Raw genomic sequence first — 14,867 nt, 5'->3', positions numbered from 1 at the left:
AGCTTTCCTCATGGCACTATGCTTCCAGTTGAGCAGCTCCCAGCCTTCTGCTAGAAATGGGCAACGCTTTGCAGCCCCATCAATGCAAGTTCTGAACAAGTGCTGCCCACAAGATATCCTCTTGATCACAGTGTAAACAGGAAATCTAACTTTGCTTTTTCTGGAATATATAACACCGTATCAGTAAAGTCTCCCTCTCAAACATATGGCCTGTGAGTACTGCTCTAAATCCCAAGGAGCTAAAAAAACCCAACTAATATTTCTTCTTCTTCCTGCAGAATTTCTAGAGTGAAAACAAATTTAAAAGCAATTTCATTTACTGTTTCCTGAGTCACACAGATCATCTTTCCTTGCCTCACAGTGACTTTTTGCTTCACTGGCAACTATACTTTCCTCTACATGGTGTATTGACTGCACATTGCACTCCAGCCATAGCATGGAATAAACACCTTTGGCTGAGCCCATTCATTTCATATGCCCATTCACTACAGCAGAACTGTTCTGGAAGCTGTAAAATTAATAGTTTTATAACATCACCAAAATGTATCAGATTAATGAAACAAACATTGCAGTCCATCACCTTTCTTTATCACCTTCTGTTCCATTATTAGTGGTTTTATCAATCATTTCCATGTTCTCCCTGGCATCTGGACCATTTTCCTCTTTTCCTAGTAGCTGAAAATTAGAGTACATCTAACTCAGTGGAGTTTTGCCATGTAGAGCAGATGGCAGTTCATGTATTTAAGTAATACAATGTCAAAAGGCCAAAGGAATCACTCTTCACATGCCAACCTTTATGTTAAAGTTAATCCGATCTGACTGTGGATCTGGGATATATGACTGTGATGGCATGACAGACCTTCCTTAACTCACCAGCCACCCCAACTACCCTTTCAAACTAAGCTTAATGCCGTTATTCACACCACCATTTTTTTCCTGCACCCCCACAAGCCCTATGTAATGTTCAGGTCAAAGGGATGAGACCAAAAAGAAGCTACAGGTTTCAAGCGTGGCCTTCAAAATGTGACAGATATGTTTTAAAGTATTGTCTCTCACTTGGTATTTGAAAATAATGAGAACAAACTCATTTTCAAATTCTGAATCAGAAGCATTTTAATGCTATTGCAACGGAGAGGTCACACCACAAGTGGGTTTTCCTCCTCTGCCAAAAGAATTCGCAGTGTTGTAGTATAAAATTATTTGCCATCTAGCCCTTACTGTTTCACAGAACCCGATTCACAACACTGTTAGTAACCTTTATTAAAATTTCATCAGTCATTTCCCTTCAAAAAAGATGATGTATGCAGTTTTTCATGCTACACCAAACACTGGAAGAACAAGATAGACACATTTGAATTTACATGAAGATTGCGAGCTGTTGTTCCAAAGTAATTCTGAAGTGGTGTGCCCTGTGTGTAGGCATTTGATCTGATCACATTTCTGCATATTGAGTGTAACATGTACAAAATCTATAATTGGAGTCTGTTTTCTGAAAGGAGATAGATGGCTTCTTTCTGTTAAAAGACAAAATTATATGTTTCTGGACACGGTCTTTCAGGCCATTTTTTCAAGTAAATTGACTCTTTTATTTTATCCAATACATATTTGGAATTGATAACGATTTTACCAAAAAACGCTTACATACCTTTTCTATTTTGAAAAGGTTACACTGATAAATATACCTTTTTATTTATTTATTTTTTCCACTGAAGCATAAATGTTGTATTTTACTGCTTACTTAAGAGGCATTTATATGTTGGGATTGATTTGTTATTGCATACCTGCCTGCATCAATTTGCCACTTCTGGACAAACACCCCTATTTCTGAGGAGTTATCGCTAGGTGGCTAGGTTCAGTTTTTCTTAGCACTAGCTTATACTTTTGCTAGTCTATATACTTTAAAGACATTACTGCATTTCAGATGGGAACATCATAAGAAAAAGCTCCCTCTACAACATGAAACCGCCCAATCAATCAATTTCCAATGTTCTCTAGTCTCCACAAGAACTGAAATTCAGAGGAAAAATAAAGAAAAATTGATGGATTTTGTTTCACTTAAGTTTTAAATTTTAGTGCCGATTTTCTCTGTCTGGACAGATCATTTTTTCTTATGAACTGCTCATGTCCTCTCAAGTCCACTTTATTCTAAGGTGCATAGTTCAGAACAAACAGCCCTCTCAGAACATTTCACCATTTCTTCTACTCCCAAAGTGAGTTGAAAGTTTCCCAAGTTTGTTGCCTTTACATGAAAACTGCAGATGAACTAGAATCTAAAAGCAGACCTCATCTTCCCACTCTAAAAGTTCAGATCACAAGCACTGTATTTTTCCACAATAATGCTGTAACATACAAAAAGTACAGAACAAGAGCCTAATGTGCTAACCCACTCCTTCTGCAGTCTTTAGCAAGAAGGAAGTTGGCATCAGGTCCCAAACTGTGACCCTTGCAAAAATACAGCCAAAGCAGAAAACAAAATAAAATCATGAAGGACTAGGATAAGATGATGCCCAGATGAGATTGCTGTAGATGAAAGCCTACAAGATTCAAAACATAAGTAAACAAGGAAATTTATGTAAGCTAGATAAAAACAAGCTTACAGGGAAGCCAACCATTAACCTCTCTCTCTGAACTAAGAAAACTCCAGCAAACACCGAGACACTCAGTCTGCAAACCCCAGGTAAATCATACACTAGTGCAGAAAATGTGTGTTATGCAGACAGAGAAGCAAGACATCAGAGCTGATGCCACACCACATTAGCAAGCTATCTAGAAATGGCAAATTGTTGCAGATGTTGGCAAAGGAGGAGAATAGCTCCAAATTGTTCCCAACCTTGATGCCTAAACCCCTGTTGCTGAAAGCACCCCATACAAGTGCTGAGGACCCCACTGGTACACAACAGTCAGAAGTGAGGGATGGGAACCTAACAGTGCCAAACCACAGCCTGTAACAGACTCCTGCAGGCCATCAGCCTTGGCAGCCTCTGCTTTTCCCAACATTAACCCTAACCCTGAATCACAGCAAACCCCATCACAGCAAAGGGCTGCACTCAATGCATTATCATGTCAAATGATGCTGGCCTTTAGCATCCTTCTTTCAAATGTGCAGATTTTTACAGGCAGCCAAACTCTGCAGCTACTCCTGTTCCTAACCATGATCTGACTTTATAGTTTTTACTTTACTACCCTATTCTTAATCCTGACCCTACAGCATACTTATATAAGCAAGAGTAGCATCCTTAGAAAACTCTTCATTTCTAAAAAAACCTAAAATAAAATGAGCAAGCATGCTATCCAGGGGCTATTAACAACTAGACACTCCAAGAGAACAGGGACCAGAGGTCTCTGATGCTGTTTCACCAGACAACTACTTTGTTCCTGTAAATCACAGCACCCACACAGCACCTGCCCACCTGCTCTTCTACACCAGCACAGGCAGCGAATTCCAGAAAAGAGCCTGTTCCTTCTAATCTCTGCAAGCAGCTTCTTCATTTCTTTGTCTTTTGAAAACAACATGGTAAGAACGGCACCCTCTTGGAAATAAAGGGATTTTACTGCCTTTATTTTTCCAAGAGTAAAAAAACTCTCACTCTGAAAGATGCAAACTGCTTGCTCCCCATTGCACATTCCTGTCATGCCCTGTTTGTTCTCACACCTCTTGAAATTACAATATTGAATAACAAGAGGCATAGAAACAAACATGAGAACCAGCAAGAGTTTTAAAAAGTAGACTTATATACAGAATTGTATGTATGTATGTGTCTGTATTTTTTAACACATACATATAAAAAAATGCACACACACACACAAAATGGGTATATAAAATAACAGAATACAGTTTCTATCACAATGGAACTATTGACAAAATCTTACTTTGCCCTTAAATACTTCGCTTTTTCCATATTTCTTTTTTTAAAAGCTGAAGTACATACGTTTACAAAAGGAAGCTGCTGGGCTCTTGTGAGACCTCACTTGGAGTCTTGTGTACAGTTCTGGTGTTCTCAACATAAAAAGGACATGGAGCTGCTGGAACAAGTCCGGAGGAGGGCCACGAGGATGATCAGGGGACTGGAGCACCTCCCGTATGAAGATAGGCTGAGGAAGTTGGGGCTGTTCAGCCTGGAGAAGATAAGGTTGCGTGGAGACCTCATAGCAGCCTTCCAGTATCTGAAGGGGGCCTATAGGGATGCTGGGGAGGGACTCTTCATTAGGGACTGTAGTGACAGGACAAGGGGTAATGGGTTAAAACTTAAACAGGGGAAGTTTAGATTGGATATAAGGAGGAAATTCTTTCCTGTGAGGGTGGTGAGGCACTGGAATGGGTTGCCCAGGGAAGCTGTGAATGCTCCACCCCTGGCAGTGTCCAAGGCCAGGTTGAAGAGAGCCTTGGGTGGGATGGTTTAGTGTGAGGTGTCCCTGCCCATGGCAGGGGGGTTGGAACTAGATGATCTTGGGGTCCTTTCCAACCCTAACTATTCTATGATTCTAAAACCAGCAGTTCCTCTTCCTTCCATACTAGTCCACAAGGTAAGGTCTTGGTCTAATAAAAATTGTATTTCCTAGATTTTTCCAATTCTGTCAGAAAGCTCATCTAAAGTCTTCCAACCTTGTGCTCTGTCTCCTGTACAAAGTCTGAAGGAATCGCATGCTGCCATAGGTTGAGCTACAAGGCAAGATGGACTTTAGCTCAATCAGGCTCACTGGACAAAGAGCATGGCACTTTCATCTGTGTGGTCAGCTGCAGAAGAATACCCTTACAGCAGAGTAAGTCTAAGGTGGTTTGTTTGCAGGGCCCAGAGGAGACAAAAAAAAAAAGTAAAGAAATTTTTGTGTCTAATACGTGATTTACAGACAAGAGAACTGTAGCAGATCCAAGCTACTCAGACTACCAATGCAGATGCACTCAGGACAATCTTTAATAAATATAAACGGTTACAGAAAAAGCCATCATTTTTTTGTGCTTCTCAATTAAGCTGCTATCTGAATATTGGCCGATATTACATTTTGTTTTCAATTTTTCTGAGAGTTAAAAAGGTCTTTGTTGGCACTGGGACTGTGATGCATGAACCTCAGCTACTATTCACATTTGGTATCCTGTATATGCCATTCTAACTAATGGGAAAAGCATGAAAATCAATATGTCTCAACTAAGAACTAATACTATCTAAATTGACCTATGGCATGCAGCAAAATACACATTTCTCATCATTTTCTAAAGTGAATTCTGCATTTTTCAGCTCTACAGTAGTGTGCACATTGAAAATATCTAGAATTAATCTATTACATTTGCAGGGAATGGTAGAATGAATGAACTATGTCTACTTTAGGACATTTTAATATCAGAGATAAATTTATATTTTCTAGTAGAACTAAGCAATACAGCTACCAGCAACTTAACCACTGTTGCTGCACATACTTCAAAAAATTCAGACCTCTGGGATCTCCCATTTCATAGCAAAATGCTATAAGCCATCCCACAAAGACACCAGACACTTTAGAAATTATGAGCCTCTAGCTACACACTGCTGAATTTTATTCTACATTAGGAATTCTTTTCCATTCACATAACAGGACAGAGGTTCTTCTAGTATAATAACCTAATAATAATTAATACAATTGTTTTTTTGCATACCAGTCTTTCCATGGCTACATTGCCTGCTACATTCAAAAGGCTTGCATTGTCATGAATTTGGGAGTGGCTTCTGGGTTCATCATTTTCATCAAAACTGAAGAATTTTGATAGCCCATAATGCAGAAATTCGGTCACCAGTACCTACATACTATTGCCAGAACGCTGCAACGCTGATATGTAAATAGTGCTTTTTGCCACCCAACCCCACTAAAATCATTATTCCCATGAATATCAGTTAGACAGACCTGTGGCTTCTTGCTAATGAATAATATATGTTTAAATTTCAGTTTTGCCATGTAGATTCCACAAACTTCATCTAACTTTTCTATTGCTTCATTTGTATACTATACTGCATGACATCTACTGCATGTTTTTGAGGGGTTAATAAAGAAATATTTGGCTTTCATCAGGTTTCTTTTGGTGTGTAGTTTCCTTGAATTCTACGTTAAAGATCTTGGCAGCAATCTGCGAGTCCAGTCAGTCAACTCTATGCAACCCTGACACATGAAGTTACATTTGTGCATCACAGAAATCATCTTCCGAGAAACAACTCTGGATTTCTTTATTTTCTTAAATTTTCAAAAAAAAAAAAAAAAAAAGTGTTGAAAAGCATTAACAGACCCAAATGAAGAAATCTTTCCTTTCCTTTCATTTACTTCTTAGAGAAAAATTTTCAGTTGTTCGCTAACAAAAATAACAATAAGCCACAAGAAGAGTAAAGATGCCCAGAAATCAAACTGTGCTGTACACACAAAGGAAGACAATGTCCCAGGTTCTACAGCTCAGCACAAAAGAACGAAAACACTTGCCAAAAATTTGTATGCCAAAAATGAGAAGCCATAATTATAGGATTGTAAAGCTATACATATCTGTGAGAGCAGAAGAAAAGGTAAATCTTCAGCTTGCTTAATATATTAGCTCTTCAGTAAATGTACCTATTTAAAGAACATAATAGTTCTGTTTTACTGAAGAAAAGCAGTCAACTGCTTTCTATAATTACAACCAAAGAAAAATTTGGTACCCCATTTCAAAGCCAAAGCTACGTGAAGAGCAGTAAAACCCTGAAAGAAAGCTTCCCTGTAAGGAGATGTAAAAAAGATTAGCATTTATCTGGTTACTTGCACAGAAAAATGGGTGCTTTCATCTGAGTACTACAGGTCAAATTCATACTAATAAACATGTACCTGACACACTGTGCTTTGCGTAATCTTCCTTCCTGCCCAGACTCCAGCCCTCATTTCACATTTCTGTCAATTCTGTCAAATAGACTGGAATAAAATTGAAATCCTCTACTTCATTCTTAAAAAAGTTTCTTATTCCATATTCAGCCAAAATCCTTTCTGCTATATGTACCTCTTCAGTAAATGTTGCTCCTCCACACTTTACCTCACCTCTCTGCCTCCTCTAGTTAAGACAATCCACAGTGGAAATAAATTAAGAACTTGAAAAATACAAGTGAAGTAGGCAGAAAATGATTTATTGCAGCACCAAGAACTTAAACTAATAGAACAATAGAGCACTTTTTGATCAATCTACAATACCCCACAGGCAGTTTTATTTAAATCAGAGCATTATCTCAAATAAGATGAAGGGAAAAGTAATTCAAAAGTATATTCTAGAAATATTTTAAATTGGCTTTGTAGAGACACAAGGGTACTCGCTTTCTGCTGCATTAATACTGATGGGACGATATAGTATCTGTTGAAGCCGTGCAATTAGAGCACTATGGGATAGTGCTCACAGGACTCACTGAACTGTAACACAGTCAGAAAAACAATACAGCATAGTCTTAGATGAGAGAAGTTTAAATAGTCAAGACACTTATGCATTCAGAATGATTGTTGACGCTTCTAATAAAGATTTCTAAAGACTTCACATTAGTAATTAGGTGCTTTAAGTCTAAATAATTGAATACATGCTGCTACATTATTAAATCCTCAAATAGGCAGCGAATTTTGTATTGGATTCAATGAAACTTTGTATCGCATGATCTTGAGTGATACCTGCAACCTGCTTTAACCTGGGGCCTCACAATATCTCATTCAAAATAGAGTAAGCTAAAAAAAACCCATTGAAACAAACATCAACTGGTACAGAACAGACCTGCATCTGCACCAACACGAAGTAAAGATTTCTGGGGGCTTTGAAGACAATATTCAGTAGTTTTGCAACAACAGAATTCTTAACAACATATTTGGGTTCTTTTATGTGGATGCCATCTTTCCACTAACAGCACTATTTATTAGCATTTGTGCTTCAGTTTTACTGAAGTTTTACTCCATCTGTAACTCCACAGTTACTCTACATGCAAGTACAAGGATAGTCCTTGTTTTAAACATGAATAGACTCTTCACTGCTAAAGAGTGGACCCTCAGCAGTTACCTCCTATTATTTACTGCTTCACTGAAATAAAACTCTCCCCACAGATACACTGCACCAAGAGATTCACAGTGATGCTCAGAGAAATAAAATCTGAAAAATTAAGTACTTATTTCTGGGTGCACCACAGCTCCAAACAGAACCAGTTTTTCCCAGGGCAAACAAGTATCCAGCCTCCTGCAGCTGTTCAGATTTGGGATCATCTCCGCCTGGTGCGGCAAGCCTGGAGCAGAGCTGACTTCTGCTGTCACCTTCCTGGGGGCTCGAGGGCCCACAGAAAGCAGCTATTAGCCAGCCAGCCCTGCATCGAGTAGGGGACTGCAGGGCAAATACGCCAGTGATGCACCCCTGTGTCCTCTGTGAAATAAAAGACCAGCCATGCTTTCAGGATACACTGTGGACAGTACTACTGTGCTGCCCCTAGTTTTACTACAGGCTTATTAAAAGTTCTGTGCCTTACACTAAGCCACAAGGCTTTTCTCCAGCTTGTTTCACTACTGGCCCATTAGCAAACGCTTAACATTTTCAGTATGTGAAGAGAGAGAGAGAGGCTACCAGGAGCCACAAATGATGCCCCTAGTGCTACCCTATTGAGTACCATGTGTAAGCCAGGGCAGAACAGAGGCTGGGATGTTATTGGTTTCTAAAAGGTTGCCATCAGGCTCAGTGGACCTATGTAAGGTACCATCCTTAGAAACGCTTTTCAGAAGGTGATAGCCAATAATTTATAGCTAGGCCTGTTCAGTGCCAAAAGGATGAATTACAAGAACACTGCAAACTCCATACTGAAAATGGTGTTCAAACTTGTTTACTTGCAAAATAAATAGCTCTTCTTCAAGCTGCATGTGCCCCATCCCTGGAAGTGTTCAACGCCAGGTTGGATGGGGCTTTGAGCAACCTGGCCTAGTGGAACACGTTGGAACTAGATGATCTTTAAAGTCCCTTCCAACCCAAATCATTCTATGGTTCTGTGACAATGTGGAAGACTTGCTCACTTTCCTATTTGACCCAAACAAAAGTTTCATGTTCTCACCCGAAAAAAAAAAAAAAAAAAAGCCCCAAACTTTTTTTTAAAGTCCGAAAGTGAGTGTGTGCATACTCCACTCAGCAACACGACTGCTTCTTTCTGGAAGAAGGCTTTTAAGCATCTAATTCTTTCCCAGATGCCTTAATATTGTTTAAAAAGAGCCAGAAATCAAAAGATATTTGGTCAGTATCTGTAATATCTTATTAATACTGAAAGATGGAGAAACTAGAAAAAGAGACATTGACAAATGATGAACTACATTAGTACATACTTTATCCTATTATTAGCACACTTCAGGCCTTAAAACTCCCACGAAGAAACCTTAAATCAGGACTATAAATTTAAACACCCGCAGATACTAGTTATGCTGCACAAAACTGCTCCACAGCTCGCTCTTTCTCTGCTGAGTCATATGCAGAGCCTCACAGGGAGAGGATATAACTAACATCCTTTTCTCTCATCACTCCAGAAATGCAGCTGAAGTACAGGAAATCATTACCTGGAGCAGGATTTCAGGGAGATGGATATCAGCATTCTCTCTTCCCAGAACTTATCTACAGGTCCGCTGTAAAACCACTCAGCTAAGGACCTCTTACGTAGCATTCTTTTGGATAACTACTTACACCTCAAGGGGAGCTAAATGTTAATGTGAGAACAAAAATTTGAGTTGACAGAGTTTTGTATAAACTTATTGCCAAAGAGCTTGTCACCTTATCCTTCCGTGGTAAACAGAGATTTGCAGGAGGACTGATAGCGGCTGGTTAATGCCTCAGTTTCTCATGTAAGGAATGCCCTGCTATCCAGGTTCATTTAAAGGACTCTTTATTTGCGCTAGTTATAACAAAACACAAATAAACCACCCAAATCAGACATGATTAAAAACATTTATAAACAACACATAGGATAAAACAAATCAACCCCATAGCAGGGAAGGGAGCTCGCTCTCTTCTGGAGTTACTCTGCCTTACCTTACAGGCGTTCTTTGGTATGAAACATACTTGCTGAAGCTTACTTCTGAAGCTACATCCAAACCATTGCAATACAAAGGCCTAAACAAGACTGCTCATGACTGGCTGCTGACTGAGACCAGAATCAGTGGGGGAGCAATGGGTTTGGGATGAAAGTTCCCCAACCTCCCTTTCTAATACCTGACTAAATTATTCTTTAACCCAATTATTCTCTAATCCAATTATTCTCTGCTGGATAGCAATTACAGAGAAATGTGTGGGTTTATCAGCTATTGCATACCAAGTATGTACCATGAAGATATTGTTGCTGCCACTTAGCTGTTATTTCCCTAGAATGCGAGTTAAATATTTATGAACAACCTTTCTTAGAAACTTGGTTCACAACTGTAGAAGTATTCCTGAAAATAATTTGGAATAAGTCAGTTGTGCCTTCAGATACAAGAACAATAACATAGAAAATGTCACATTCTGTTTAAAGCTTTTACTTCTAGTAATAAGTTAACTGGGATTGTCTTTAGGTTAGGTATTTCCAAAGTGATAATTTGATGTCTCTTCATTGCTCTGAAGCAAAGTAGTAGTTTTCAGTATCATTCTTCATGGACAAGAGTTTATTTTACAAAATTAGCATCCCACCCAGGTATGGAGATTGATCTGGAGAGGCACAAAGACCGAAATATCTTTATTACCTGCTAGAAGTCTTCCTAAAAGGTATTGGAGATTTTAGCAGGAAAACAGGCAAGATATAGGGAAGTCTGACCCTATTCATGATACAGTAATTTTGCTTTCTTCCAAAAGCACCATATTCAGTGAAAAATTCAGCTCCTTCCTAGATTATCCGATAACACATTCTTCATGAAATTCTGAATTATATTAACTTAAACTCCATTTGCTAAACCAGAAAACTTCTACAACAAGCCAAACAGCTAAAAACTTAGATGAATTAATAATGCAGCTTCAAAGGAAAAACTTGGCAATTTTTCTTTTCCTCTATCATTGCCAATAAAATATCTGCCCTTAGACAAAAAGTTCAAATATTCTTATGAAAAGAAATGCAGGTGATTCCTAAAACAAACCGATGTTGTACATGAACTGATGAGGAAAGCTTTTAGTACCGTATGATAGGGATTATGCAGCAAAGTAATTGAGTGGGTAGCACAAGCACAAGCAAGCACTGCCTAAATTTATGCACTGGCCTTTTTTCAAATACTTTGTGGTTTTGTTTGTTTTGGTTTTTTTCTTTTTTCCTTGAGGATGCATAGTTTGTTCCTTTAAATACCTTTTGTTTTATCAATTGTCTTCCCACAGGCATAATTCGCTCTCAGGGCTGTAATGTCACTAAGTTACCTAGATGCTGAAAGTGCAAGAAAACTTTGACATTCAGAAGCAAACTAATTATTTTGCTTTAATAAATGCTCTGAAAGGCTGCATAAATTAGCATCTTTTAGTACTAAGAAGCCAATGGTCAGGACAAGGAAAAGAAACATACTGCACTAGAAAGTCAAATGTTTTACTTAGCAATTCATTTTTATTTAAAGGAGATATTTTAACACACCACTTACTTTTAGTTATCACCTTTGTACTGGGATGACTTCTTTTCACAAATTGCTAAAATATGCAAAGAGTTATTCCACTCATTTTTATGGAAGAGATTTTGGGTCTAAGCCCTGTTCTCCTGATTCTATCACACACAAACTTTTGACTCTTCTTGGTTCACAAAGAGCTCTGGAGACATTTTCCTAGACAACTGTTCAGTCTTGTGTTTCTTGTCACTGCTTTATCCAGCCCTGCTGCTCCATCTGACACCTTTCCTGCCTCATGCCTGTGCTGAAAGCAGCAGAATTTGGGACCTGTGAAGGGCCGCTTCTTACAGAACAATGGCATGGACCCTGAACAGACTATCCATAGCACACTCTGTATTCATATTTGAATCAACCCTGGAAAAAGAGGTGCAACAATCTTGTCTTTCAGCATCCTCAGTCTATTCTTAGGGACACCTTTCCTTCCAGTGCTGTACTGACACACACCTCTACAGAGAACAAAACCTCCTGCTATTTACACAGATCAGTTCTGCCGCTATGCAAACCTAAAACCACTACCAATAAACACAAGCAGCATTTTTTCTTTTCTAACATTAAAACCCCACCCACACAAGCAGAACAGGAAAAACCTTGTTAGATTCTGTACCATAACATCACTGTCCATAACACTGTATTAAATGGTAGAGTCACCAGCCCAACTTGGATGTTCTTCACAAATCAATTTAACAAACTGATTCCAACAATTAAATCAGTTCCACCAGCAAAATCACTGTCCAAGTGCCCCTTCAGTTGTTTATGTATTGTGGAACAAGTTGTAGCCCTTTTAATTTAATTGCCAAGGTATAACATTTAACTAGGTCCAGTGACCTAGTTAAACGCTAAAAAATACTTCATCTGCAAACCTGCTATATTAAAAATGGTGGTAATTAATATCACTATAACATACAAAAATTTAATTTGGTAGAAGAAAGCAACCACTGGGTTCTTTACAGGCAAAACCCTTCAAAACCATAAAAAGTGGTTCTCTTGTCACTTTAAAGTTTTTGTTACTGTTGAACAGATAAGCCTCCATGGGAAAAGAGCAAAGCAGATTAGTAGTCACTAATGGAGTCCAATGGCTCCAGTGTTAATTCTACTGGAGCACACATCTCTGCCACAGAACATGAAGACAGGTGTAGAACCCATGTCCACCCCCAAAAAATGATATGCAAGACATAAGCCTGCCTATCACAAACAGACCCCAAGATTTTAGTTTTCAGGGGCTCCTTTTGATTTATTTTTGAATGGCTGTGGGTGCTGAGGTTACATTCTACTGCAGAGAACATAATTCAGCTGAGACTGTGAGTTCACCAGGAGATGGTAAATATCAGCCATTATCTTCTGCAGGCATTTCTGTGCTTTGTGACAGGAAAAACATTTCCAATAAATCTGAGAGACACTATTGCCAATGCACAAATGGACCAAGAAAAAATAGTGGATTGAATAAATAACAGAGGAGGAATATAGCAGCACAGGTTTTCAGGCCAAAGCCTAATAAAGTATACTACTGCATTTCCACATCATTACTGAATGTGAGCAAATGACCATAAAGCAAATTAGTTTTTTAATTATATTTTATGGCTTCACACAAAACATAGCTTAACTATGGATTTGATAAATCATGACATACACCACTATGTAAAGTACTTTATGAACATTTATGTTTTAGTACCAAATCACCTAATTGATGCCTGATGGAAATAGCAAAGGACAGGTCAGAGATTATTCAACTGTTGTAGCACTGAGCTGGGCCCAAGGGACAGCTGAACTTTTCTATTCCATGCTATACTCAAAATCCCACAGCTTAAGCCCACCATGAAAACTGCAGTCACTCCAGCAGTAGGATTCAGTAACTGCAGCAGAGATGCTAAGTTTTTTGGTGTGTTGTGTTTCTGTTTTCTTTCCTTGTGTGAGTTTTTTGTTTGTTTGTAAATGGAAGGACATAGACATAGGACTAACCATCCTCACACCAAAATCAACAAGACACTGCAATGCAACCACTAAGGCATCTACTGATGTATGTGAAAGTTACACAATTCCATCCCAATTCAGAATGCTGCATTGATTGCAATGCCATTACAGAATCATGTTAGATCAAACTAAACTGATTTCATACATTGGGTATTAGTATGAGATTTTAAGATGATCCTTTCTTTGACTTTTATTTTCAAGTAGAACTGTTCCAAATGTAGTGAGATTATTTAGAGAGAAGAAAAAAAATGACTTTCCTCAATCTTAAAATTGATGTGAATCTGCTTCTACAAGTTTACATTTTACTTTTACAGGCCTGACACTGCTATATGCATACCAAAGTGATTGATTAGGTGGCTTTCTGTGCCTTAAAATATTACAAATTGCTGGATTAAGTCAATATTTATGTCAGCTACAGTGAGAAAAAGTAAAATAAATATGTATGCTGTAAACTATTGCTCAAGGAATGCCAAAACATAACAGAATAAATGGAGGAGACCAACACAAATACTTCCTCACAGGGGCAATGCTTCTCAGAACCACATAGAAAGAAATAAATATCCTTGAATATAACCTTATACAATATTTGACAGAACTTTAATTATCTACAACAAAGCAATTGGGTCATTAGGCATCGTTTGTCTAATTGACCTTGTGGGTCAGCACCCATTAGCCTGTGTGCCAAGTCAAGAGAATACTTTGAATAGAGGAAGTGAAAGCATTCCCAAATCATAACTGTAAGAGCAAACACTATTTCAGGAGAGGCTCCATTCTAGGTATTTAAAGTAAACATTAAAGCCTATCCATGAAGATGGGCATATTATTACGATTTATAAATCAGGCTATTTATAAACTCGTATTTGTAGGACTGTGATTTTTGATTGCCTAGGCATGACAGGCTCTTTCTTATCCCACAGATACCTGCAAAGCAAACTAAGCAGCATCTCAGCCTTGTGAGTGCAGACAGGAGTCACATTCCTAACTCTTCTTGGTTGTGCGATTTGTATTAGTAAAGGAAAAAATGAAAATAATAAAAGAACCCCCACAAACCCACAGACTTTGACCTCTGGTTGTTAGGTTCTAACCAGCACTCACTCAAGCTATATTCCTTAGTTCAGCAGTAGTGTGTTTATCCCTTTGCTGCCTTCAGTTTGGTCAATGATAACACAAATCTGGTCACCCTCTTCAATGGAGATAGCCACCCAAGACAGATGCAAATACCCTTGAGTACACAAGGGGCCTGGACAGCTGGTTAGATGTTGAAATTCTGTGGGGAAAGTCATAAGGATACCATGCAAAGTAAGTAGTAGAGGCAA

At 38.5% G+C, this 14,867-nt stretch overlaps 1 long non-coding RNA gene across 3 annotated transcripts in view; it reads right to left on the bottom strand.

Moving 5' to 3' along the window:
• The window catches only part of LOC136019236 (uncharacterized), a 166,055-nt gene that overhangs the window by 49,030 nt on the left and 102,158 nt on the right, over positions 1-14,867 (bottom strand). The window lies entirely within an intron of this gene.

Source organism: Lathamus discolor, chromosome 9 (assembly GCF_037157495.1).
Source record: "Lathamus discolor isolate bLatDis1 chromosome 9, bLatDis1.hap1, whole genome shotgun sequence".
Lineage (NCBI taxonomy): Eukaryota > Metazoa > Chordata > Aves > Psittaciformes > Psittacidae > Lathamus > Lathamus discolor.
Note: the sequence above shows the minus strand (reverse complement) of the source record. Positions and strands in the feature narration are given on the sequence as shown.